A 25,120-nucleotide genomic window follows, 5' to 3' on the forward strand; every position below is an offset into this window, starting at 1 on the left:
GTGATGGTGATGAAGTGAGTGTGAGGGGGTTAGGGCGACGGTGATGGAGCGAGAGTGAGGATGTCAGGGTTTCAGTGATGGAGTGAGTGTGTGGCGGTAAGCGTGAAGGTGATGAAGTGGGTGTGAAGGAGTCTTGGTGATGGTGATGGAATATTGAGAGAGTTTTAGGGTGAAGGTGATGGAGTGAGTGTGAGGGGGTCAGGGTGACTGTGATGGACTGAGTGTGAGGGGATCAGTGTGACAGTGAAGGAGTGAGTGTGAGGGTGTCAGGGTGACGGTGATGGAGTGAGTGTGAGGGGGTCAGGGTGACTGTGATGGACTGAGTGTGAGGGGATCAATGTGACAGTGAAGGAGTGAGTGTGAGGATAACCGATTGACGGTCGTGGTGTGAGTGTGAGGGGGTCAGTGTGACTGTGATGGAGTGAGTGTGTGGGGTTCAGGATGAAGGTGATGGAGTGAGTGTGAGTGGGTCAGGGTGACTGTGATGGAGTGAGTGTGAGGGGGTCAGGGTGACGGTGATGGAGTGAGTGTGAGGGGGTCAGGGTGACGGTGATGGAGTGAGTGTGAGTGGGTCAGGGTGACTGTGATGGAGTGAGTGTGAGGGGGTCAGGGTGACGGTGATGGAGTGACTGTGAGGGGGTCAGGTTGACGGTAATGACCGAGTGTTCGGGTGTCAGTGTGATGGTGATGGAGTGAGTATGAGGCGGTCAGGGTGACTGCGATGGAGTGAGTCTGAAGGGGTCAGCGTGACGGTGATGGAGTAAGTGTGAGGGGGTCAGGGTGATGATGATGGAGTGAGTGTGAGGGGGTCAGGGTGAATGTGATGGAGTGAGTGTGAAGGGGTCATGCTGACGGTAATGGGATGACTGTGCAAGGTTAAGGGTGACGGTGATGGAGTGAGTGTGAGAGTGATGGAGTGAGTGTGAGGGGATCAGTGTGATGGTTCTGGAGTGAGTGTGAGGGGGTCAGGGTGACGGTGATGGAATTAGTGTGAGGGGGTCAGGGTGACGGTGATGGAGTGAGAGTGAGAGTTTCAGGATGACGGTGGTGGAGTGAGTGTGAGTGGGTGAGTGTGAGAGTGGGGTGAGTGTGAGGGGTCTGGGTGACCGTGATGGAGTGTGTGTGAGGGTGTAAGTGTGACGGTGTTAGAGTGAGTGTGAGGGGATCACTGTGACGGTGATGGAGTGAGTGTGAGGGGCCAGTGTGACTGTGATGACGTGAGTGTGAGGTTTTCAGGGTGAAGGTGATGGAGTGAGTCTGATGGGATCAGTGGGATGGTGAAGGATTGAGTGTGAGGTGGTCAGGGTGATGGTAATGGACTGGGAGTGAGGGCTTCAGCGTGACGGTGATGGAGTGAGTGTGTGGCGGTAAGCGTGAAGGTGATGGTTTGAGGGGGAAGGGTTCTTGGTGACGGTGATGGAATGATAGTGAGAGATTAAGGGTGACGGTGATGGACTGAGTGTGAGGGCATCAGTGTGACAGTGAAGGAGTGAGTGTGAAGTTGACCGGTTGACGCTAGTGGAGGGAGTGTGAGGGGATTAGTCTGACGGTGATGGAGTGAGTGTGAGGGGGTCAGTGTGATGGTGATTGAGTGAGTGTGAGGGGGTCAGCGTGACGGTGATGGAGTGAGTGTGAGGGTGTCAGGGTGAAGGTGATGGAGTGAGAGTGAGGGTTTCAGTATGACGGTGATGGAATGAGTGTGAGGGAGTCAGGGTGACAGTGATGGAGTGAGTGTGAGTGGGCCAGTGTGACGGTGATGGTGGGAGTGTGAGGGGCTCAGGGTGATGGTGATAGAGTGATTGTGAATGTATTAGGGTGACAGTGATAGAGTGGGTGTGAGGGTTCAGTGTGACGGTGATGGATTAGTGTGAGGGGATCAGTGTGATGGTGCTGGAGTGAGTGTGGGGAGTGTCAGGGTGACAGTGACGGAGTGAGTGCGAGGGGATCACTATGGCGGTGATAGAGTGAGTGTGAGAGGGTCAGCATGACGGTGATGGAGTGAGTGTGAGCGGGTCAGGGTGACGGTGATGGAGCGAGTGCGAGGGGGTCAGGTTGAATGTGATGGAGTGAGTGTGAAGTGGTCATGGAGACCGTGATGGGATGATTGTGAGGGATTAAGGGTGACGGTGATGGACTGAGTGTGAGTGGATCAGTGTGAGAGTGATGGAGTGAGTGTGAGTGTGTCAGGGTGACAGTGATGGAGTGATTGTGAAGGGGTCAGGTTGATGGCGTTGGAGTGAGTGTAAGTTTGTCAGGTGACGGTGATGGAGTGAGTGTAAGGGGGTGAAAGTGATAGAGTGAGTGTAAGGGAGTGAAAGTGATGGAGTGAGTGTGAGGTGAACATTGTGACAGTGATGGAGTGAGTGTGAGGGGATCAGGGTGACGGTGGTGGAGTGTATGTGAGGGGGTCAGGGTGACATTGATGGGGTGAGTGTGGGAGATGAAGGAGCCAATACGTCAGTTATTTCAATGCAAAGGGTTAGACAGATAAAGCAGATGAACCCAGAGCATGGATGGGAACATGGGATTGGGATACCATAAGTATGACAGAAACACAGCTGAGGGAGCAACAGGACCAGCAGTTCAATGTTCCGGAGACAGATGCTACGGGAAGGATAGAACAGGAGGCAACACAGGAGGAGAGCTGGTGGTTTTGATTGGGGGAAACATCTCAGCAGTACCTAGAGGGAGTATTCATGCAGGATCGCCCAGTTAAGCGATATTAGTGGAACTGAGAAATAAAAATTGGTCATTCGTTTTCTACGGTCGTACTACAGTGATAGGCAATGGGAGATGAAGGAGCAAATACGTCAGGAGATTTCAGATATCTCTTAGAATAATAGGGTTGTAATGATAGGGGATCTTAACCGTTCCAAACCTGGACTGGGATTGCTACTAAGTTAAGCATTTGGATGGAAGGAATTTGTTAAGTGTGTGCTGAAACCTCCCAGTCATTATGTCAGTGGCCCAACTGGAGAATGGGGCTAAACCTGACCTCCCCTTGGGAAACAAGGTAGGGAACGGGACTGAGGTGTTAGTGGGGGAGCACTTTGGAAAGTTACCACAATTGTATTAGTTTGAAAATAGCGATGGAAAAGGATAGGCCTGGTCCACAAGTTAAAGTTATTCAATGGAGCAAGATAGTATTAGACATGAATTTTTAAAGTAGATCTGGGGAGGCTATTTGCAGATAAAGTGAAGTCTGGCAAGTAGGAATATTTTAAAACCGAGATAAAAGGAGCGTTCAGCGCCAGCGTGTTCCTGTTAGTGTGCAGCTCAATGCTGACTGAATTAGGAAACATTGGCTGAGTTTCGAGGCTATGGACAAGATAAAAAGGGGTCACATGTCAGATATAACTGGCTGATTCAAGCGAATCCCTTCAGGAGCATCGGGGCTGTAGAAATACACTTAGAATGGAAATCAGGAATGTAATAAGGGGACACGAGGTTACACATGTAGAATGGCACTGAGCCCCACAGAGATCTGGAAAATCCCAGTCTCCATTCCTGACCTGTGCTGCCTCATCTCTCTGGAGTGGAGGATTCTGTTAGCTCATGATCTGGAATAGCTTCAAGAGTGAGAGACGCTGATAGAGGCAGCAATTAGACTCACACAGTCAGGGATACCACATGGAGAGGTACTGAGTCACATCACCAGAGTACCGGGTCAAACAATTGTGCAGGAAGAAAGGGTTTTGATTCATGTTGCACTGGGATATACAAACTGTGAGCAGGTGAAGTGATGGCCTATTAGCATTACTGTGTGACAATTTATCCAGAAACTCAGCAAGTGTTCTCTGGACACAGGTCCAAATCCCACCATTGCAAATCATTGAATGTGAAGTAAATGCTTCAAAAACGATGTAAGTAAACACCTGCAAGTGTGTATTAAACAATTGCTGATGTTAAGAAAAATCCATCGGGTGCATTCCTGTCTTTAGTGAAGTGATCTAAGGTGGGACTGGGATATCACAGGTATTACAGAACAACAGCTGAGGGAGGGACAGGACAGGCAGCTCAATGTTCCAGGGGACAGATGCTGCAGGAAGGACAGAAGGGGAGCTGAGAGAGGAGGAGAGCTGCTGGTTCTGACTGGGTGAAACATCCCAGCAGGCCTGAGAGAGGATATTCCTGCGGGACCGCCCAGTGACGCTGTGTCCGTGGGATTAATCAGTAACAATGGGTCTTCCCTTTCCTCGGATTGTTCTACAGACCCCGAGAGCCCCGCCCTCCTGCACCTTGACCTTCTCAAGATGGCGGCCCTGAGCGCTCCCTCTTCCCTCAAACAAATGGCGGCCGTGACCCTGGGCCCCTTCCCTGATCAGAGACCGCCGCCTCCTTACACGGGCCTGGAGGGTCTTTTCCGAGTTATTTTTAACCTTTATCCGGGACTTGTGAATTCTCTCCGCTCTTTTCTCCCAGCGAGGCTCCCACACACCGGCTCTGAGCGCCGCTCTCTGAAGCCGATCGCAGCTGCTGCTGGAGAAAGCAGCTCCACCTCTCTCTCTCTCCTGACCAATGTGACACTGCGCATGCTCCACATAGAAACCAAACTGCGCGTGCGTCTGAGGTTATCAGTGAGTTTTTCGAGAATATTTATATCTGCACAGACTGATGGGTAAAATATTAGTCATTAACAATTGCTTTGTCGAGTTATCGTCATAGAGCTGTCTAACATGCAAATTGTCCGTTCCAAATCAACCATACCGGCCAGGTATGTAAATTACCAATTGTTCTGGGAGTTTGAAAAGAAGTTTCTTACTCGAGTAGTGTAAATCGATTGGAAATATGTACGTTATCAGATTTACATTTCAACTACAGTATTTTTTAAAATCTCACATTGATTTATGAGAAACGTTTAATGCTCCACTATGTCGTGAGAATGATCAATCCTGCAAAATAGTTTGCTCTCTGACCAATCTTGAAGCGTTCACTCTCGAAAATGCTTTGGCCACTCTCCTCATTCACTCTGGTTAGAGGACCGGCCGCTACTCGATCCTCCTGTTCCGCCCCTTCCTCCCAGTTGCAGAGTTGATTCAGGTGTGACTTAGCAGGCAAGGGACAAAGGAAGTTCGAGTCGATGTTTTGTGACGCGGTGAAAATATCCCGAATCTTAGACCGAGAGGCCTGGGTTCAATTCACAGCTTGTGCAGATGTGTGTAATAACAACTTTTAGCAGGTTCATTAGGAAAACCAAGGGAAGTCAGGAACAGAGTGAAAACAAGAGAAAATGCATGCAATGTGGTGGGGCTCTCAATGCTCAGATGATTTGACTCCTTACCAAGCGTTTCAGGGTCCCAGTACAGACTGTTGCACTCTTCTTGGTGCACAGCCAGATACCACGATCGTGGGGCAAAGTGGTGGGATATAGAGGTGCTTTTCTGGAAGGCGCTCGGTTTTTGTGGTGAAAACAGTTGAGAAGCAGTCGGGTTTTGTATGGAGCTACCTGTCCCCCTCCTGTTGCAGCCTCTTATTATTGCCCTGACTCTACCTCGTACATGGAGAAAGTGAGGACTGCAGATGCTGGAGATCAGAGCTGAAAAATGTGTTGCTGGAAAAGCACAGCAGGTCAAGCAGCATTCTCTACCTCGTACATGTTTGGTAGAGATCAGTGACACTTCGTAAGCCCACAATACAAGATCCATCACTCTGTTAAAGACAGTAAAAATCTCTTGTAGCAGAGAACAATACAGCGCAGAACAGGCCCTTCGATCCTTGATGTTGCGCCAACCTGTGAACTATTCACAGCTCGTCCCCCTACCCTATCCTGAAATCACCCATGTGCTTATCTAAAGGATTGTTTAAATCTCACTAATGTGGCTGAGTTAACTACATTAGTAGGTAGTGGATTCCATGCCCTAATCACTCTGAGTAAAGAACCTGCCTCTGACATCTGTCTTAAATCTATCACCCCTCAATTTGTAGATATGCCCCCTCATACACACTAATGTCATCATCCTAGGAAAAAGACTTTCACTGTCTACCCTATCTAAGACTCTGATCATCTTGTATGTCTCTATCAAATCCTCTCTTAGCCTTCTTCTTGCCAATGAGAACACGTTCAAGTCTCTCAAACTTTACTCATAACACCTTCCCTCCAGACCACACAACATCCTGGTAAATATCCTCTGCACCTTTTCCCATGCTTCCACATCCTTCCAGAAGTATGGGCACCAGAACTGCACACAATATTCCAAATATGGCCGCACCAGTTGTATAGTTGCAGCATGATATTGCGGCTCCAGAACTCAATCCATCTACGAATGAAACCTAACACACTGTATGCCGCCTTAACAGTACTGTACACCTGGGTGGCAACTTTCAGGCATCTATGTACATGGCCTCCAATATCCTTCTGCACATCTACACTACCCAAGAATCTTTCGATTGACCCAGTACTCTGCCTTCCTGTTGTTCTTCACAAAGTGCATCACCATACATTTAGCTGCATGTGCCACCATTCAGCCCAATTCTGCAGTTTATCCAAGTCCCCCTGCAACCTGTAACATTCTTCCACACTGTCCACTACTCCACTGACTTTCGTTTCATCTGCAAATTTACTAATCCATCCATCTATGTCTGCATCTAAGACTTTTATAAAAATGACAAACAGCAATGATCCCAAAACAGATTCTTGTGGCACACCATAAGACCATAAGACAGAGCGGAAGTAAGGCCATTCGGCCCATCGGGTCCACTCCGCCATTCAATCATGGCTGATGGGCATTTCAACTCCACTTACCACATTCTCCCCTTAGCCCTTAATTCCTTGTGACATCAAGAATTTATCAATATCTGCCTTGAAGACATTTAGCATCCCAGACTCCACTGCACTCTGTGGCAATGAATTCCACAGGCCCACCACTTTCTGGCTGAAGAAATGTCTCCACATTTCTGTTCTGAATTTACCCCCTCTCATTCTAAGGCTGTGTCCACGGGTCCTAGTCTCCTCGCCTAACGGAAACAATTTTCTAGCGTCCACCCTCTCCAAGCCATGTAGTATCTTGACACCACTATTAACCGCACTGGAAGCTGATTATTTTCCATCTTCCTTCTTTTAGAAAGCCAGTTTCTAATCCAAACTGCTAAATCACACTGAATTCCATGTTGCTGCATTTTCTCTAACAGCCTACCATGTGGAACCTTATCAAAGGCTTTACTGAAATCCATGTATACCACGTCAACTGCCCTACCCTCATCTATATGCTTGGTCACCATCTCAAAAAACTCAATGAGGTTTGTGAGACACGACCTACCCTTGACAAAACCATATTGACGATCTGAAATCATATTGTTGTTTGTCATATGATTACAAATAGTGTCTCTTATAATCCTTTCCAAAACCTTTCCTACAACAGAAGTAAGACTCACTGGTATATAATTACCTGGGTCATCTCTACTGCCCTTCTTGATCAAGGGCATAACATTTGCAATCATCCAGTCCTCTAGTACTGAACTTGTAGGCAATGATGACTCAATATCAAAGCCAAAGTCTTTGCTATCTTCTCCCTAGCTTCCCAGACAATCTACGGATAAATCCCATCTAGTCCAGGGGACTTGTCTACTTTCAATCCTTCTAGCATTAATAACACCTGTTCGTAACTAACCTCGATCCTTTCTAGTCTAACATCTTCTACCTCATTATTATCTACAATATTCTAATTTTCCTGAGTGAAAACCAATGAGAAATGTTCGTTTAGCACCTCTCCGATTTCCACAGTATCCACACTCAACTTCCCACTTCTGTCTTTGATTGGCCCTATTCCTACTCTATCCTTTATTCCTCACATACCAATAAAAAGCTTTAGGGTTCTCCTTTATTATATTCGCTAAAGACTGCTCGTGTCCTCTCTTTGCTCTTCTTAACTCTCTTTAAATCCTTCCTAGCTGATCTGTAAGTCTCCATCGCCTTATCTGTACCATTTGTCTCATCAACACATAAGCCTCCTACTTCTTCTTAACAAGAGATGAAATTTCTGTGGTAAACCACGGTTCCCTTACCTTATCATTTCCTCCTTGCCTGACAGGGACATACCTATCAAGAATATGCAATATATGTTCCTTAAAACAGCTCCGCATTTCCATTGTCTGCATCCACTGCTACCCCATCCTATGCATCCTAATTCTTGCTGAATCGCATTATTATTGCCACTGCCCCATCGATAAGTCTTCAGCTGTGGCATGTACCTATCCATTTTCATCGCTAAACTAAACATAACTGAATTATGATCACTCTCTCCAAAGTGATCACCTACAACTAAATCAAACACCTAGTCCGGTTCATGACCAAGCACCAGATCCAATGTGGCCTCCCCTCTTGTCGGCCCTTTGACATACTGTGTCAGGAAACCCTCCTGTACACATTGGACAAAAACTGATCCATCCGACGTACTAGAGTTATAGCATTTCCAGTCAATGTTGGGGAAGTTAAAGTCCCCCATAATGACCACCTTGTTACTTTCACTCCTACCCAGAGTAGTTTTGCTAATCCTCTCTTCCCCCTCACTGGAACTCTGTGGCGGCCTATAAAAAATCCAAGCAGTGTGACCTCCCCTCTCCTGTTTCTAACCTCAGCCCATACTATTTCAGCAGACAAGTCCTCATTAAATGTTCTCTCAGCCACCGTTATACTATCCTTGACTAACATGACATGCATGGGCCCATTGTGGTGCTTCAAACTCCATGAGGCAGCCATAATATCTATGACAGACAGACTCAGTTTGGAACCTCCTCTATCCTTAAGACCTTATGCACTGCCTGCGCTCCTCCATTTCCCCTTTGTACATTCCCTTTTCAACCCACCCCACCTGCGTCATTCCACAATTGGAGCTGTCAAGGGAAGAAGTCTGTGGAAAACCCTCCCTAACCTTCTCTATCCTTCTTTAAGATGTATTTTAAAATCATTCTCCTAAATCAATGTTTTGATCATCCATGAAGCACCTTAGGAGATTTGCCATTGTGAAAGATTCCATACAATGCAAGTAGTTGTTGTTATTGCTGTACGTTAGGAGAAACAGGAATGATGCTTTCAAAATTCTAACAAGAAATTCACTGATAGGCGCAGTGTGTAGGCATCACATTGGGATGGGCAATAAACAAAGAAATAACTCATGCCTGTAAAAATGGCATGTCTATTACCATGGGTGATTTTAATCTACATGTAGATTGGTTGAACCAGCTCAGTCAGGGTAGCCTTGAGGAGTTCATTAAGTGTATCTAGGATAGGTTTTTTGAACAGTATGAAATGTAACTGACAAGGCGCAATCTATACAAAATCTGGCCCCTGTGCAATGGGACAGGAATAATTAATGATCTCAGAGTTAGGGATCCTCTTGGAAGAAGTGATCACTGTATGGTTGAAGTTAGAATACATATGGAGAATGTGAAGATAAAATCTAATACCTTGGTCCTGTGCCTGAACACGGGGAACTAAAATAGAATGAGGGAGAAACTGGATAAAGTAGACTGGAAACAAAGGTTTTATGGTGGGACAGTTGATGAGCAGTGAAAAGTTTTCAAAGACATTTTAGGAAGTGCTCAGCAAAGGCATATTCCAGTGAAAAGGAAGAACTGTAAGAAAAGGCGGCGGACAAAAGATAGGGAATTCTACACCAGTTAGTTTATTCTCTGTAGTTGGAAATATGCTTGGGTCTATTATCAAGGAAGAAATAGCAGGGAATCGCGATAGAAATTGTCCCATTGGGCAGACAGAGCATGGATTCATAAAGGGCAGGTCATGCTTGACAAATCGTTTCGAATTCTATGAAGACATTTCGAGCAAGGTGGACAATGGGGACCTAGTGGATGCGGTGTTCCTGATTTCCAAAAGGCCTTCAACAAGGTGCCACGCAGGTGGCTGTTGCATTATATAAGGGCGCATGGGATAGAGTATTAGCATGGATAGAAGATTGGTTGGCTAACAGGAAGCCAAGAGTGGGGATAAATAAGCCTTATTCTGGCTGGCAATCAGTAACTAGTCGTGTGCCTCTAGGATCAGTGTTGGGACTGCAATTATTTAGAATTGATACAGATGATTTGGAGTTGGGGACCACATGTAGGGTATCAAAGTTTGCATATGAGACTAAGATGAGTAGCAGGACAAAGTGTCCAGAGGACTGGGAAACTTTGCGGAGGAACAGAGATACATTGAGTGAGTGGACAATGGTTTGGCAAGTGGAATATTATGTTCATAAATGTAAAGTCATACTCTTTGGTTGGAGTAACATTAATAAAAAGATTATTACTTGAATTTTAAAAAGTTGCATTATTTGCTATGCAGAGGCACCTGAACATCCTTCTGCAGGAGGGTTGGTCACCAGGTACAACAATCAGTTCAGAAGGCAAATTGAATTTTGTCCTTCATTGCTGAAGGGATTGTGTTTAAAAGCAGAGGTTATGTTCCAGCTATAGTGGGTGCTGGTGAGGCCACACCTGGAGTACTGCATGCAGTTTTTTATCTCCTTACGTGCTCAAGGATGTACTGGCACTAGAGCGGGGTGCAGAGGAGGTTAACGAGGTTGATTCCGGAGGTGAGGGGTTTGGCTTAACAGAGACAAAGTAGATTGGGATTATATTCATTGGAATTCAGAAGAATGGAAAAAATATAAAATAATGAATGGAAAGAATAAAATAGAAGTGGAGAGGATGTTTCCACTGGCAGGTGAAGCTAGGACAAGAGGCTTCACCACAAGGTTAGAGGCAGCAAATTTAAGAGTGAATTCAGAAGGAACGTCTTGACCTCGATGGAGTGCATTGCCCAGGGAAGTAGTTGATGCTAGTTCAATGAACGTTTTTAAAGCTAAGTTAGTTTTTTTTTAAAGAAATAATTAATTAAGGAATACGGTGAGAACGTGGGTAAATGGCTCTGTGTCCACGAAATGATCAGACATGACCTTATTGAATGGTAGAGCAAGCTCAAAGGGCAGGATGGCCTTCTCCTGTTCCTAGTTCTTATGTTATGCATTCCTCCCTGACTTGGAGATGCTGGTGTTGGATTAGGATGGACAAAATTAAAATTCACAGAACACCAGGTTATAGTCCAACAGGTTAATTTGGAAGCACAACTTTGCTGGTCCTTCATCAGGTGGTTGTGTGATATTTAACTTTGTCCCTCAGCGCGGAATCCCCCTCTTGTAACTGAGAAACAGCAGCAAAAGCCACGAAGCAGTGCGCAAGCTCCAGCCAACAGTTGGTATTGTGGACAATCTCAGAGTACAATGGGATATTGATGAGATGGGCCAAAGGGCTGAGGAGTGGCAGATAGGATTTAATTTAGATAGATTAGGTTAGGATATCTGGTTGGCATAGATTGGACTGAAGAAGTCTGTTTCTGTGCTAGACATCTTTGACTGTGGGTTCATAAAAGTGAACTTTGCTCTGGTTCACCTCTGGGTTCTCTGATGTCCACCTGTTCATTATTTAGCTTCCTCAGTCTCTCATGGGTGTATTTTTGGTCTGTATAATATTTTACTATTACTTTCACAGCTGTTTTGTAAATGAATTGAAAAATGTAGAGCTGGAAAAACACAGCAGGCCAGGCAGCATCCGAGGAGCAGGAGAATCAACGTTTCGGACATAAGCCCTTCTTCAGGAATGTAAATGAATTGTCCACTGCTGCCTGACTCCTGACCATATGCTGTTCCATTATCAGGTTATTTTTTCCACAATATCTTTGACAGTCAAGAATTCTTTTTTCCAATAAGCGAGTGCATTTTCCTTCAATTTCTGACAGTCAAAGTCTGCACCATTTTCATTCCCTATAATTTATATTGCACTCCCTGAAACATCAACTGCAATATGAGTTCTCCTTCCACAGAAACCAGCGATCAATGCCAAATCCTTGTTGCCTGTGGAGAGGGTGATGTTTGACTTCCTTGTACTGCTGCAGTTTGTATTGTATAGGTGCTCCCACAACGTGGTTGGGTAGGAGACATTACAGATTATTCACTCAGCGATATCGAAGAGTAGAAGATATCTGTACAAATCATCATGGTTTTAATTTCACAAAAATATTATTGAAAACTTTTGACATAAGGAAAGAGATGGAGAATATTGTGTCCAGTGACCAAAACCATTGCCAAATAAGCAGTTTTTCAAGAATGCCTTAAAGGAAGAAAGTAGATCTTAGAGGGTTAGAGTGGGGATTCCAGACCATGTTCCCTTGGAGTCTATAGAAACAGTCACACAGGTGAACTCAAAAATAAACACATCATTGAGAGTCTGAACTAAAATGAGTTATTGTGATATGAAAGGGTGTGTGGTGCAGGGAGATAGGAATGCTTACAGCCAGGAATTAATTCAAAGGTGCGAAAGTAAATTGTTGTTGCTTATAAATGGGAGTCTTTTGATTGATCAGCAAGTTTTGGTACAAGTGAGCACTTCAGCAGTGGAGTTTTCAATATTCTTGCGATTATCGGGAGGGCGAATGTGGGATGCTGGCCAGGAGTGGGTTTAGATAATGAAATCTACAGTTAACAAAAGGAATGAATGAGAGTTTCAGCAAACGAGCTGAGATTGTGGTAAGGTCAGGTGATATCACTGAAGTCAAAATAGTGGTCTTGGAGTGGGACTGGGCTGTCATCCTCACCTCATTTAGCTGTCTGTCAGTTTGTGAATCAAGTCTGGAACAAGCTCAGGAGCTGAGTGGCCCTGGCAGAATCCAAACTGGGCATCGCTGAGCAGGTTATTGCTGAGCAGGTGCTTGACAGCACTGTTGATGACACCTCCATCACTTCTCTGCTGAGCGAGTGTGGACTGATGGTGGGGAATTGGCTGAGTTGGATCTGCCCTGTGTTTTTGTGTTGGAACATCCCTGAGCAATGTTCCACAAAGTCAGTAGGTGCCAGTGCTGGAGCGGTACTTGCCTTGGTGGGCAGCAGGTTCTGGAGCACAGCCAACAGTATTATTGCCAGAATATTGGCAGGGCCCATACCTTTACACTGCTTATCCATTTCTTGATCTGATTTGAAAAGAGGTTTCAACCATGTCGATTCATATCTGTGATGTCAGGGACCAATGGAGAAGGCTCATCCACTTGGCACTGCTGAAAATCGCTGCTAATGCTGTCCTCTTATCTGTTGTATGAATGTGTGAGACCCCTCCATCAGTAAGGGTGGGGATATCTGTGATGCTTCCTCCAGTGAGTTGTTTAATTGTCCATCACTCTTCTTGACTAGGTGTGGCAGAACTGCAGAACTCTGATCTAATCTATTGGTTATGGGATCACTTAGTTCTATTTGGTGTTGCTTGTGCTGTTTGGCATGCAGGTTTGGTAGCTGCACCAGGTTGGCACCTCATTTTTAGGTATGCCTGGTACTGCTCCTGTCATGCCCTCCTGCATTCACCATTGAACCAGGGTTGATTCCCCTGGCTTGATGTTAATGGTTGAGTGGGGGATATCAGACCATGAGTTTCAGATTGGGCTGGAGTACAGTTCTGCTGCTGTTGTTGGCCCATAGTGAGGTGGAAGTTGCAGAGTCAAAAAGGCTGATTGTGTGGTTGTATTTGCTAGTGCATTGGTAGATGTAATGTGATCCATCCAGTTTCATTCCTTTGTTGAGACTGTGCAGTGATTAATACAATGAGTGACTTGATGGGCCACTGTCGGGTTTCTTTCCCTCAAGGACATTGTCAATGGCAGAAAAAACATGCCCAATGGTTCCATGGCAAACATTAGATTCTTCATTCCAGTTATTTTTTTCTTGACTTCAGAGCCACCCTCTACCGATTTGGGATTCAAACCTGAACTTCAGTTGTATATTTTAATATTCTTGATAAATGATAAATACGACAGGTTTCTTCACTTATTTTTAGAATCACTATCACAGGTTATGTTTATTGTTTTGGAAATAAAAAAAATGCCCATTATCCTGTCTCCTCCATCCTCCCCTCCAACAACAAGAGTGAGGAGGACATGGAGTTTCTCTGTCAATAACATTGAGACAATCCGATCAGCTGCCTCTGCTTCTTTCCGCCCTCTTCACTAGCCCACCGAGCCAAACTGCCTCACAAGGGTGCTCCTCATTTTAGTCCTAAACTTGCATTTCCTAGAGTCTCTTGTCAAGCCTTATTAGAGGTCATCTTGACCATTTACCCTAGTGTAGCCAAATCATGGACATTTGAAATCTCTCTCTCATCCTCCTGCTTGTCACCGCCCTCCCCGCCTTGCAATTCACAGATATTGTTCCATGATCTGTCTGTCTGTCTTTTCTGGTTATGTCCTTCTCTCCCATTCTGCTAAAACCTAATGTTTGACCTCACCATCATTGGAAAATCCTGCTCCATCTCCACTCTCCCTTTCCTTTCTGAATTTATTGTATTTGGTGTCCCTCCAGGATCTATCTTTGGTCCGTCCTGTTTCTCACCTACAGACTGCCAGGAGGTAACATCGCCCAAAAGCACTGAGTTAGGTTTCACATGTACACTGACAATGTCCAGCTCTCCCTCCCCATCATTCGTCTCCATTACTCCACTGTTACTCAGTTATCAAACTGCTTACCACGCTTCGATTAGCTGCAATTCACTCCAATGAAACACTGTAATTGTTAAACCCATTGCCTTCAGTTGCTATTCCAAATTCATTTCCCTTACTGCTGTGTCCCTCCCTCTCACTGGGAAGTGTCTGAGGCAGAACTACATTCTTCACAATATTGCTTTCATATCTGACCCCAAGGTGACCTTCTGATCAGACATCTACACAATCACAAACACCAGGAATTCCAATCTCTAAAACGTTGCTTGTCTCCTTCTCACCCCAGCTCCATCGCTACTGAAACCCTAACCTCTGTCGGTGTTGCCTTTAACTTGACAAATGTGAAACTGAACCCTTGATTCCGCGACTGACCCAAAATCTGGCTCAAGACTCACCCGTAATGGGACACATCCTCTCCACATTTACCCTGGCCAACCTCGACAGAATCCTGTATGTTTCAAAGAGATCACCTCTCATTCTTCCAAAGTCCAGTGAGTAGATTCCCAACTTATTCAGCCTTTGCTTACAGGATAATCCATTCGAAACAGGGATCATCCCAATGGATCTTCTCTGAAATGCCTCCAATAAACTGCTCTATTTCATTAACTAAAGCGACCAAATCTGTTCATGTTACTCCAGATGTGGTCTCACTCGCCATTTGTTTAGTTGTCCTAAGGTATATACTCAAAACTCTTATATGGCAAACTCTTTGAAATAAGGGACAGCATTCCATTCCCCTACCTGATTCAATGTTATAACTGTGTGCTAGCTTTCTGTGTTTCCTGCTCATTTTCCCCCAATCTCTTTGTGGTGCAGCTTTCTACAGTTTATCCCAAGTTATACTCTATTTGCCAACTTGTTGCCCACGTTTCCTGTGAATATCTCTCTGTAAGTTGTTTATAATCCTTTTGGAACTTTCCTGTTATACCTTTTCTAGGAGATTTGCCCCCTCATTATTCGAAACATGTACTGTGAGCACTGGGCAGTGGGAAGCATGCGTAGTTGCTATCTTTCAGGGATACTCTGTTTCATGACTGGGAGGAGCTTGCTGCCCAATGGTCAGAATGGAGACATCTTGCCCATCAAGCTGCATGAGCCTTCCACACCCCATGTCTTATTGAGGAGGCACAGCGGCAGAACGGAAGGAAAGAAAAGGAAGCAAATCCTGCTCTCCATATCTCACTGAATCTTGGGACATTCTGTCCTATGTTCAATCAAATGAAGTCCCAAGGTGGAAACTCAAAGGAACCCACACAGATTTGCCCTTGAAGTGCCTGCTAACCTCCACCAGGGGTAATGTGTACAGTCATCCTGGGCCAGGAGGAGGGGATTGTATGAGTTTCAAACTTGAACTGACAGTGACGGATTTTATAAACTTGTATTACAGGCAGATATTCAGGTGGTAATCTCAGTCATTGTAATGCCAAACTCTTGACAGAATTACTCCATTCATCAGGACCTGGATATTCATATTGTGTGAGAGTATTGTGTTCCAGATAAATGCCATTTGCTGCATAAAAATTCTCCTTTGAATCAAACCATCCTCTCAATAGATCTTCCCAAATCTTCAACATGTGTCCTGTAATCCTTGTATAATGAGCTAATGGGTGTAAGGTTTATTATTATAACGTGTAACGTTTGTAAACCGCTTTGTCACAGCTCCCCAAATTTCCTTTGCTACAAGGAGAACAATCTCAGTTTTTCCAAACCGCGAAATACCCAATGTCTGTTTGCTCTCTATAAGGTACACATCAGGGTTGTGTTGGAACATTCTCCACTTGCCTGCATCAGTGCACCGCCCCCCCCCCCCCCCCCCCCCCCAACAATATTAAAGAAAGTGAACATCCTCAGGATAAAGCACTGTGTCTGAGTGGTTTCCCATCCAGCACTTTCAGCATTCCCTCTCCCCACCCTCGAGGCACAGTGGCATCATTGTGTAAAAGATCAAGTCAGCATTGTCCTACCCGACCATAGGACTGCTCTCTCATTCGGGAGAGATGTCTGGTAGTGGTTAACCTGAATATTACTACAGCACAAGCAAGGGGAGAGGTTGAAAAGGAGAGTCCATTAATTGTGGATGGTTATTCTTGATGTGTATTAGCAACACACATGTCACGTGAACAATTAATGTTAAAAAAGCCCCACAAATTCTGCAACTAAAATCCCCCATTCCTTGAACCATCCTGGTAAATATCCTGTGCCCCCCTCTCAGGGACCCTGCCATCCTGCACAATGTGTGGGCGATCTGTGGTTCGCACAGACCCAGCTGCTCTGAACCCTGTGGGTGACAGCACAGAGCAACAGTTGCACTAAACCTCACTGTCTGGAAGAGAGTGAGAGACAGAAATCCCGATGGCATTTAAAATCTATTTAGGAACACACTTGCAAGGCCAAGGCTGACAGGTCTATGGGCTCTGTGCTGGAAAATGGGATTAAAATAGTTAGCTGGGAGATTTCTTTACAGCATAAACCCAAGGGACCACAAAACCATTTTCTGTCATGTAGACCACAGACACGTAATATAGGAATATGACAAGCCACAATAGAAACCAGGTCAGAGAAGGTGATATTAGAATAGATGATACGTGATTGATTAATGTTTTTTGGAGGAAAATGTGACAGAGGTTAAGCGGGACATTGTGGAGCTCTGGGTGCAGGAATCTGAAATAAAAATGGGTTATCCTGAAGGCTGGAATTAAAGAAAGGCACATCACAGAGATTTGTGAGGGTGGACATGATTAAAGATAGGGTGTTGAGACTGGAGGGGATTAGAGATTGGAGGATGTTGCAGAGATTGAGATGTTTTTGATGCAGAGATAGTGATAGTTCTGAAGCTAGAGAGGAATTATAGAGATAAGGATGAGTTGTTAGCTTTCCCAACACTACCTCTTTACTGATAAATGATTGTTTCTCTGTCCTCATCTGTCATTGCCTCCATAGGCCTGTGACAATGAGGGTACACAGACAGTATGTTCCTGTTAAGGTCAAGGCTGGGAGGCGTCGAGAATGCTGCGTGACCTGCGAAATTGAGGCTCTGGTCAAGAAAATGAAGGAAGGATATGGCAGGTACAGACCACTGTGTTTGTGTGAATCCCTAGAAGACTATAAGGGCAGTAGGAGTATACTCGCGGGAAACCAGGAGGCAAAAAAGGGGACATGAGATAGCTTTGGGAAATAGGTTTAAGGAGAATCCAAAGAGATTCTACAAATACACTAAAGACAAAAGAATAACTAGGCAGAGAATAGCGACCCTCAAAGATCAACAAGACTGTCTATGGAACAGCAGGAGGTGGGAGAGATTCTATAAGTATTTCATGTCAGTTTTTACTGAAAGGGGGTATGGAATTTAGAGAAGTTGGAGAAATAAATAGTGATAACTTGGCAAGTGTACATATTACAGATGAGGAGGTACTGGATGTCTTAAAATGCATAAAGGTGGATAAATCCCTGGAATCTGATCAGGTGTATCCCAGAACTTTGTGGGTAATTAGGGAAGCTTTTGCTGGGCCCCTCGCTGCGATATTAGTATCATTGATCGCCACTGGTGAGGTGCTGGAAGACTGGTGCCATTATTTGAGAAAGGTGGTAAGGAAAAGCTAGGGAACTATGGATCAGTGAGCGTGAAGTCAGTGGCAGAGAAGTTGTTGGAAGGGATTCTCAGGGACAGTATTTACATGTCATTGGAAAAGCAAGAAATGATTAGGGAGAGTCAGCATGGCTTTGTGCATTGAAATCATTAACTTGGACTTGAGAAAGACACAAGGATTCACATAACACACTGGTTAGCAGGTTCAACGCCATAGAATTCTGGCGGAACTAGCTGTTTGGATACGGAATTGGCTGGAAGGTCAAAGAGTCATAGATGGACAGCACAGAAACAGAGACCCGTCGGTCCAACCAGTACATGCTAATCAGATATCCCAACGCAATCTAGTCCTACCTGTCAGCACCCGGCCCATATCCTTCCTATTCATATACACATGAAGATGCCTTTTAAACGTTGCAATCGTAATGGCCTCCATCACTTCCTCTGGCAGCTCATTCCATACACGTACCACTCTCTGTGTGAAAACATTGCCTCTCAAGTCTCTTTAAAGTCTTTCCCGTCATACCGTAAACCTATGCCCTCTAGTGCTGGGATCCTCCACGCCAGGGAAAATACTTTGTCTATTTATCCTATCCATACACCTCATGTTTTTATATACATAGATAATATCACCTCTCAGCCTCCGACGCTGCAGGGAAAACAGCCCCAGTCTATTCAACCTCTATTCAACCCCCAGCCGAGCTCAAATCCTCCAACCCTGGCAACGTTCTTGTAAATCTTTTCTGAACCCTTTCAAGTTTCACAACATCCTTCCAATAGGAGCGAGACCAGATTTATATGCAACGTTCCAAAAGTGGCCTAACCAATGTCCTATACAGTTGCAACATGATCTCATAACTCCTGTACTAAATACTTTGTCCGATAAAGGAAAGCATACCAAATGCCGCCTTCACTATCCTATCTACTGCACTCCAAGGTCTCTTTGTTCAGTAACACTCCTCAGGACCTTACCATTAAGTGTATAAGTCCTGCTAAGATTTGCGTTCCCAAAATGCCACTCCTTAGCCCATTCACCCATCTGATCAAGATCCCATTGTACTCTGAGGTAATCTTTTTCACTGTCCACTACACCTCCAGTTTTGGTGTCATCTCACTAACTATACCTCCTATGTTCACGTCCAAGTCATTGATATAAATGACGAAAGGTAGTGGATCCAGCAGTGATCATTGTAGCACTCCACTAGTCACAGGCCTCCAGTCTGAAAAGCAACCCTCCATCACCACCCTCTGTCTTTAGCCTTTGAGCCAGTTCTGTATCCAAATGGTTAGTTCTCCCTGTATGCCATGAGCTCTAACCTTGCTGAGCAGTCAGTGTCATAGTGGAGGGTGCTTTTTGGACTGGAAGCCTGTGATGAGCAATGTGCTGTCAGGCTGGGTGCTGGGTCCACTGCTTTTTGCCATTTAGGTAAATGATTTCTATGTGAATATAGAAGCTATGGTGAGTAGGTTTACAATAGACACCAAAATTTGAGATGCAATGGACAGCAAAGTTACCTGAGAGTACAATGAGACTCCGATCAAATGGGCTGAGGAGTGGCAGATGAAGTTTAATTTAGATATATGTGAGGTTCTGCATTTTGGAAAAGCAAATTAGGGTGGGACTTATACACTTAATGGGAATGTCCTGGGGAGTGTTGCTGAACAAAGACACCTTGGAGTGCAGTTTCATAGTTCCTTGAAAGTGGAATCATAGATAGGCACGATAGTGGAGAAAGTGTTTGGTGTACTTGTCTTTATTGGTCTGTGCATTGAGTACAGGAGTTGTGATTACATTTTCCGGCTGTACAGGACATTCATTCAGCCACTTCTGGAATTCTGCTTTCAGTCCTGGTCTCCCCGCTATTGGAATGATATTGTGAAACTTGAAAGGATTCAGAAAAGATGCAAAGATGTTGCCAGGGTTGAGGGATTGAGCTATAGTGAGAGGCTGAATAGACTGTGGCTGTTTTCACTGGAGGATCGGATGCTGAGAGGTGACCATAGAAGTTGATAAAATCGTTAGGGGCATGGATAGGATAAACAGCCAGGGTCTTATTCATGTTTAGGTGAGTCCAAAACTAGAAAGCACAGGCGTGAGGGAAAAGATTGAAAAGGATTATTAGGTGCAAAGTTTCAAGCTGAACGTGGTGTGTGTATGGAACACGCTGCCAGAGAAAGTGTGGAGGCTGGTACAGTTACAACATTTAAAAGGCATCTTACTGGTTATGTGATTGGGAAAGGTTTAGAAGGCTATGGGCCAAGTGCTGGCATATGGGACGAGATTAATTTAGGATATCTGGTCGGAATGGACAAGTTGGACTGAAGGGTCTGTTTCTGTGCTGTACATCTCTATGGCACTAATAAATTAAAATTAAGATAGGTTTCTCTTTTATGGAGAGTTAGCAGAAGGCCAGACAATTCTCCTTGGAGCTGAGAAGGTTAAGCAGTGATTTCGACCAGGAGTTGATATGTTTCCAGGGTATTTCATTTACAGAGAGACAGAGTGAGAAATTTTTAATGTCACAATTTTTAGTAACTATTTTCAGGTAACTGGCAAATAATGCAAAGAAAAATGTGAAGATTAGTTTACTGACTAAGTTCTGAGCATCTGGAACAGTTTGAAAGACAGCTGGATGCAGATTCAGTCGTTATTGTCAAAACAAATTTGAAATTTAACTTTTTTTAAGGAAGGATTTGGAGGGCTATGTCCAAATGGGAGGTGAGTTGGGACTGACTGGCAACATCTCCAGAGGGAGAGACTACAGCCCCAATGGGCGGAATATCCCCCAGCCCCTGTGCTCTGTGATACTGACCCATTCACTGTGAATGATGAAGCTCATCACAGGGCAGAGCTGTAGAGATGTACAGCATGAAAATACACCCTTTGGTTAAACTGGTCAATGCTGACCAGATATCCCAACCTAATCTAGACCCATTTGCCAACACTTGGCACATATCACTCTGCACCCTTCCCATTCATATACCCATCCTGATGCCAAATGGTATAATTGTACCAACATCCTTCACTTCCTGACAGAATATTCCATACACGCACCAACCTCAATGGGAAAACAAAATGCCCCTCAGATCCATTTTAAATTCTTCCCCTCTCATCTTAAACCTATGCCCTCTCATTCTGGACTCCCCCACCCCAGGGAAACGATCTTGTCTATTTATCCTACCCATGCCCCTCCTGATTTTATAAACCTCCATGAGGTCACTCCTCAGCCTTTCATGCACCTGGGAGGATCCCACCACTCAGGTCACAATGGGGCCTGGCTGATTGACACATTTTCAGACCAATAGGAGAGTTGGCGTGGTCCTCCAGCCAATGGGAGTGAATGAGGGGTGGGTCCAGCAGGCCAACAAATGACCATCAGCTTTGCAGGCACAGTGTCACTGTGAGGGAGGACCCAGTGAGTGTGAAGGGAGTGGGAGAGACAGCAGATACTGGGAGAGAGATGGAGTTAGTGTGGACTGGGAGGGTTGATAAACACTGTTTCAGTCTGCTGGACCTGAATTAGATACTCCGGGTAAATTAGAACCAAAAGAACTGCGGATGCTGTAAATCACACACAACAACCAGAAGGTACTGGAAAAGCTCAGCAGATCTGGCAGCATCTGTGAAGAGAAATCGGTTTGCATTTTCGATCCAGTGACACTTCCTCAGGAACTGATGTTACTGAGAAAAAAATGTCGGTTTTTATGCAGAAGGTAGGGATTAAGGAGTAGATGATAGGTGGGGATAGAGTCCAAAGAGAGAGATAAGTGCAGTTGGACAAAGGAGTGGATAACGATCTGCCGGGGGGTGGGGGTGAATAGCTGTATATGGGGACTGTTAGTGGCTAACCATAGGTAATGTGTAATGGTAGGCTACATAATAACAAGGCCTGGTATGTGGGGTAGGGGGCAAAGACACTAGGACGTGGGGGAGTTCAGGACCTAAAATTATTAAATTTGATGTTGAAGCCAGAGGATTGCAGGGTTTACGAGTGGGAGATGAGGTGTTGTTCTTCCAGCTTATGTTAAAGTGTGGCGCTGGAAAAGCACAGCAGGTCAGGCAGCATCCAAGGAGCAGAAGAATTGACGTATTGGGCATGTCAGCACTTCATCAGAAATGTGGGTGGTGGGATACGGCTGAGAGATAAATAGGGAGGGGTGTTTGGGGTTGGGGGAAGGGAGCTAGGGAGGCAAAAGGTTTTTTTAGATGGGAGGAAGTGGTGAGAGGGTGGAATGGATAATTGGAAAGGAAGATGGACAGGTGAGACTGTTCAAAAGGGTTGTGCCGAGTTGGAGGGTTGAATCTGAGATAAGGTGGGGGAGGGGAGATACGGAAACCTTGATGCCGTGTGGTTGAAAGTTCCCAAGATATTCTTCCTCCAGGTGTCGGGTGGCTCAGATTTTGTGGTGGAGGACTTGCATGTCCTTGGCGGTGGGGGGTGGGGGCGCGGGGGGCAGGTAGCTGAAGTGGTCGGCCACAGGGCGATGGGGTTCGTTGGTGAATGTGTCCCAGAAATATTCCCTGAAATATTCCACAATTTGGAGTCCTGAGAGGAAAGGACACAATAGGTGAGGTGTTTGTGTGGGCAGGGAAATCTATGCCTGGATGTGGGAGGATCCTGTGGTGCCTTGGATGGAGGTGAGGGGAAGGTGTGGGCACAGGTTTTCCACCTCTTGCAGTGACAAGCGAAGGTGCCTGGAGTGGAGGATGGGTTGGTGGGGAGCGTGATCGAACGTGGAAGTCACAGAGGATATGGTCTCTGTGGAATGCTGAAAGGGGTGGGGAGGGAAATATATCTCAGGTGGTTGGATCTGATGGTGGAAATAGCAGAGGATGATGAGTTGTATCTGGGTGGAAAGTGAGTATGGTGGGATTCCATCTTTGTTGCATTTGGAGGGGTGGGGTTCAAGGGCAGTGGTGTGGGAAGTGGAGGAGATACACTGGAGGGCATTGTTGACCACATGTGAGGGAAAATTGCAGTCCTTGAAATAGGAAGCTATTTGGTATGTTCTGAAGTGTTCTTCCAGCTTGCATCAAGCTTCACTGGAACACTGCAGTAAGCATGAGACAGAGATGTTGGACAGGGAACAGTCTTGTGTATTAAAGAGCAGGCAACTGGAAGCTCAGGGTCTTTTTTGCGGCACAATGTAGATCATCAGCCACCATTTCCACCACCGCCACTGAGATGCTAGAAGGTTCCTGTCCCCTCCATTAACAGCTTTCCAACTTCCCAGTCCTTTGTCTTTCCAAATGTTCCTGTGTCTCTTTGGACTCTGTCCCCACCTATTAGTTACTCTTTAACCCCTATCTCCTGCAGTCCAAAGATGTGTAGGTCAAGTGAATTAGCCCAGCTAAATTTCCTGTAGTGTTCAGGGATGTGCATTAGTCTGGGTAATTGGAGAGTAATAGGATAGGGGAATGGGTTTGGGTGGGATTAACTTCGGAGGGTTGGTGTGGAATTGTTGGGCCGAAAATCTTGGTCCCACGTTTGCAGCAAAGGGGAAGATGGCTTGGGCCTCAGGCAGTGAGAGGACCTGGGTTATGGCTGCCATCTTTACTTGGGGTAAGGTACCGCAAGGAGCATGCACGTGTCCCCGTCCTGGGTGGGGGCGGGGTGATTTGAAGAGGAGCATTTACACATCAAACACATACCAAGAGAAGTGTTTGCCTTCACTATTCATCTTGCACTGACTGTGAGCTTTGTTTTGTGAATTCATTTTATAGGATATTAATTGAGAATAATTGAGACTGGGATCTCAAACAGGTTTCTACAGTCAGCGGAGTCATCAGGATCTGAATATCATTGGCATTTAACTGTGGAAGGAGAAGGGTTTGTCTGTTCTGTCTGTGGGAAAATATCTTCAATATTTTTGTCAAGCCAAAAGCAGAAAGATGTTCAAGTCCATGGCTGGGTCACCCTTTGGGTATGTGTTCAATTCTTGGCCCTGCAGCTGTGGAAGGAGGCATTGGCCTGAGAGAGAGCACAGATTTATCCAAATTACACCTCGTCTCTTTGCAGGAACTGTCAGATTTAGTCTCAATCATCCACTTTATAATGTTAATCTGTAAACTCCCTACTTTCAATTCTCTGCAAATTTCTCATTGAAATTCCTTGTGGACTCAAATTCCAGCACCATTTCAGATGGAATGTTCCAGATTCTGACAACTGTCTGTTCATTCAGAAACTGCTGAAGTCCATTTTGACTCTGGGGTTACAAAGGGCTGAATTGAAAGATGAGGTGCTGGTCCTGAGCTCCCATTGAGATGCATTGGAACAGTACAGGAGGCTGGGGCAGTGTAGGTGTGAGCAGACAATGAAAATGACAGGGCTGCACTGTGAGGGCTGCTTGGCTCAATGAGAGTGTTTTGGAGTTGGGTGTAAATAGTGAGGTGAGACAGGGAGAAGGTGAAGCAGAAACTCAGTTTTAGTTCAGGCCTTTCAGAAATTCACAGTCCCAATGGGAATAGCCAATTTGTCAGTGACACCTGTGGAGTATTTAAGTTTTTAAAGTATGACATATCAGCTTAAGTAAAGATGGTTTCTTTGTTATTATAATGGACATGTTTGAAGTGAAGGAAGGTTGCTCACTCATTTAAATTCTCGTAATGGGAGTAACTAGATGAATGTACAGAGACATTGTGCCAGGAGCCCTCAGACCCATGGTGTGCTCCTCTTGCACAATGTGGGTAATAAGGGCCGCTTCCAGTGTCCCAGACGGCTATGTGTGCAGGAAGGGTTCCCATCTGCAGCTACTGGGAAACTGCTTTTCAGAGCTGGAGCTGAGAGTGGACTTACTGTGGAGCATCTGCAATACTGAGAATGTTATGCACAGCACGTTTAGTGAGTTAGTCACACTGCAGGTGAGGGGTACACAGGCAGAAAGGGAATGGGTGAACATCAGATCTAGTAAAAGGCTCAGGAAGCGAGTACAGGAGTCCCCCGTTGTTATCCCCTTCTCATACAGATACTGTATACCGCTTGGGATTCTACAAGGGTGGGAATGGGTGGGGTGGCTTCTCCGGAATTCAGCAACAGCCAGTTTCATGACACCACAGAGAGCTC

The sequence above is a fragment of the Chiloscyllium plagiosum genome, unplaced genomic scaffold (assembly GCF_037043375.1).
Source record: "Chiloscyllium plagiosum isolate Xiang-an unplaced genomic scaffold, Cpla_swu_hap1 HiC_scaffold_51, whole genome shotgun sequence".
NCBI classification, from domain to species: domain Eukaryota; kingdom Metazoa; phylum Chordata; class Chondrichthyes; order Orectolobiformes; family Hemiscylliidae; genus Chiloscyllium; species Chiloscyllium plagiosum.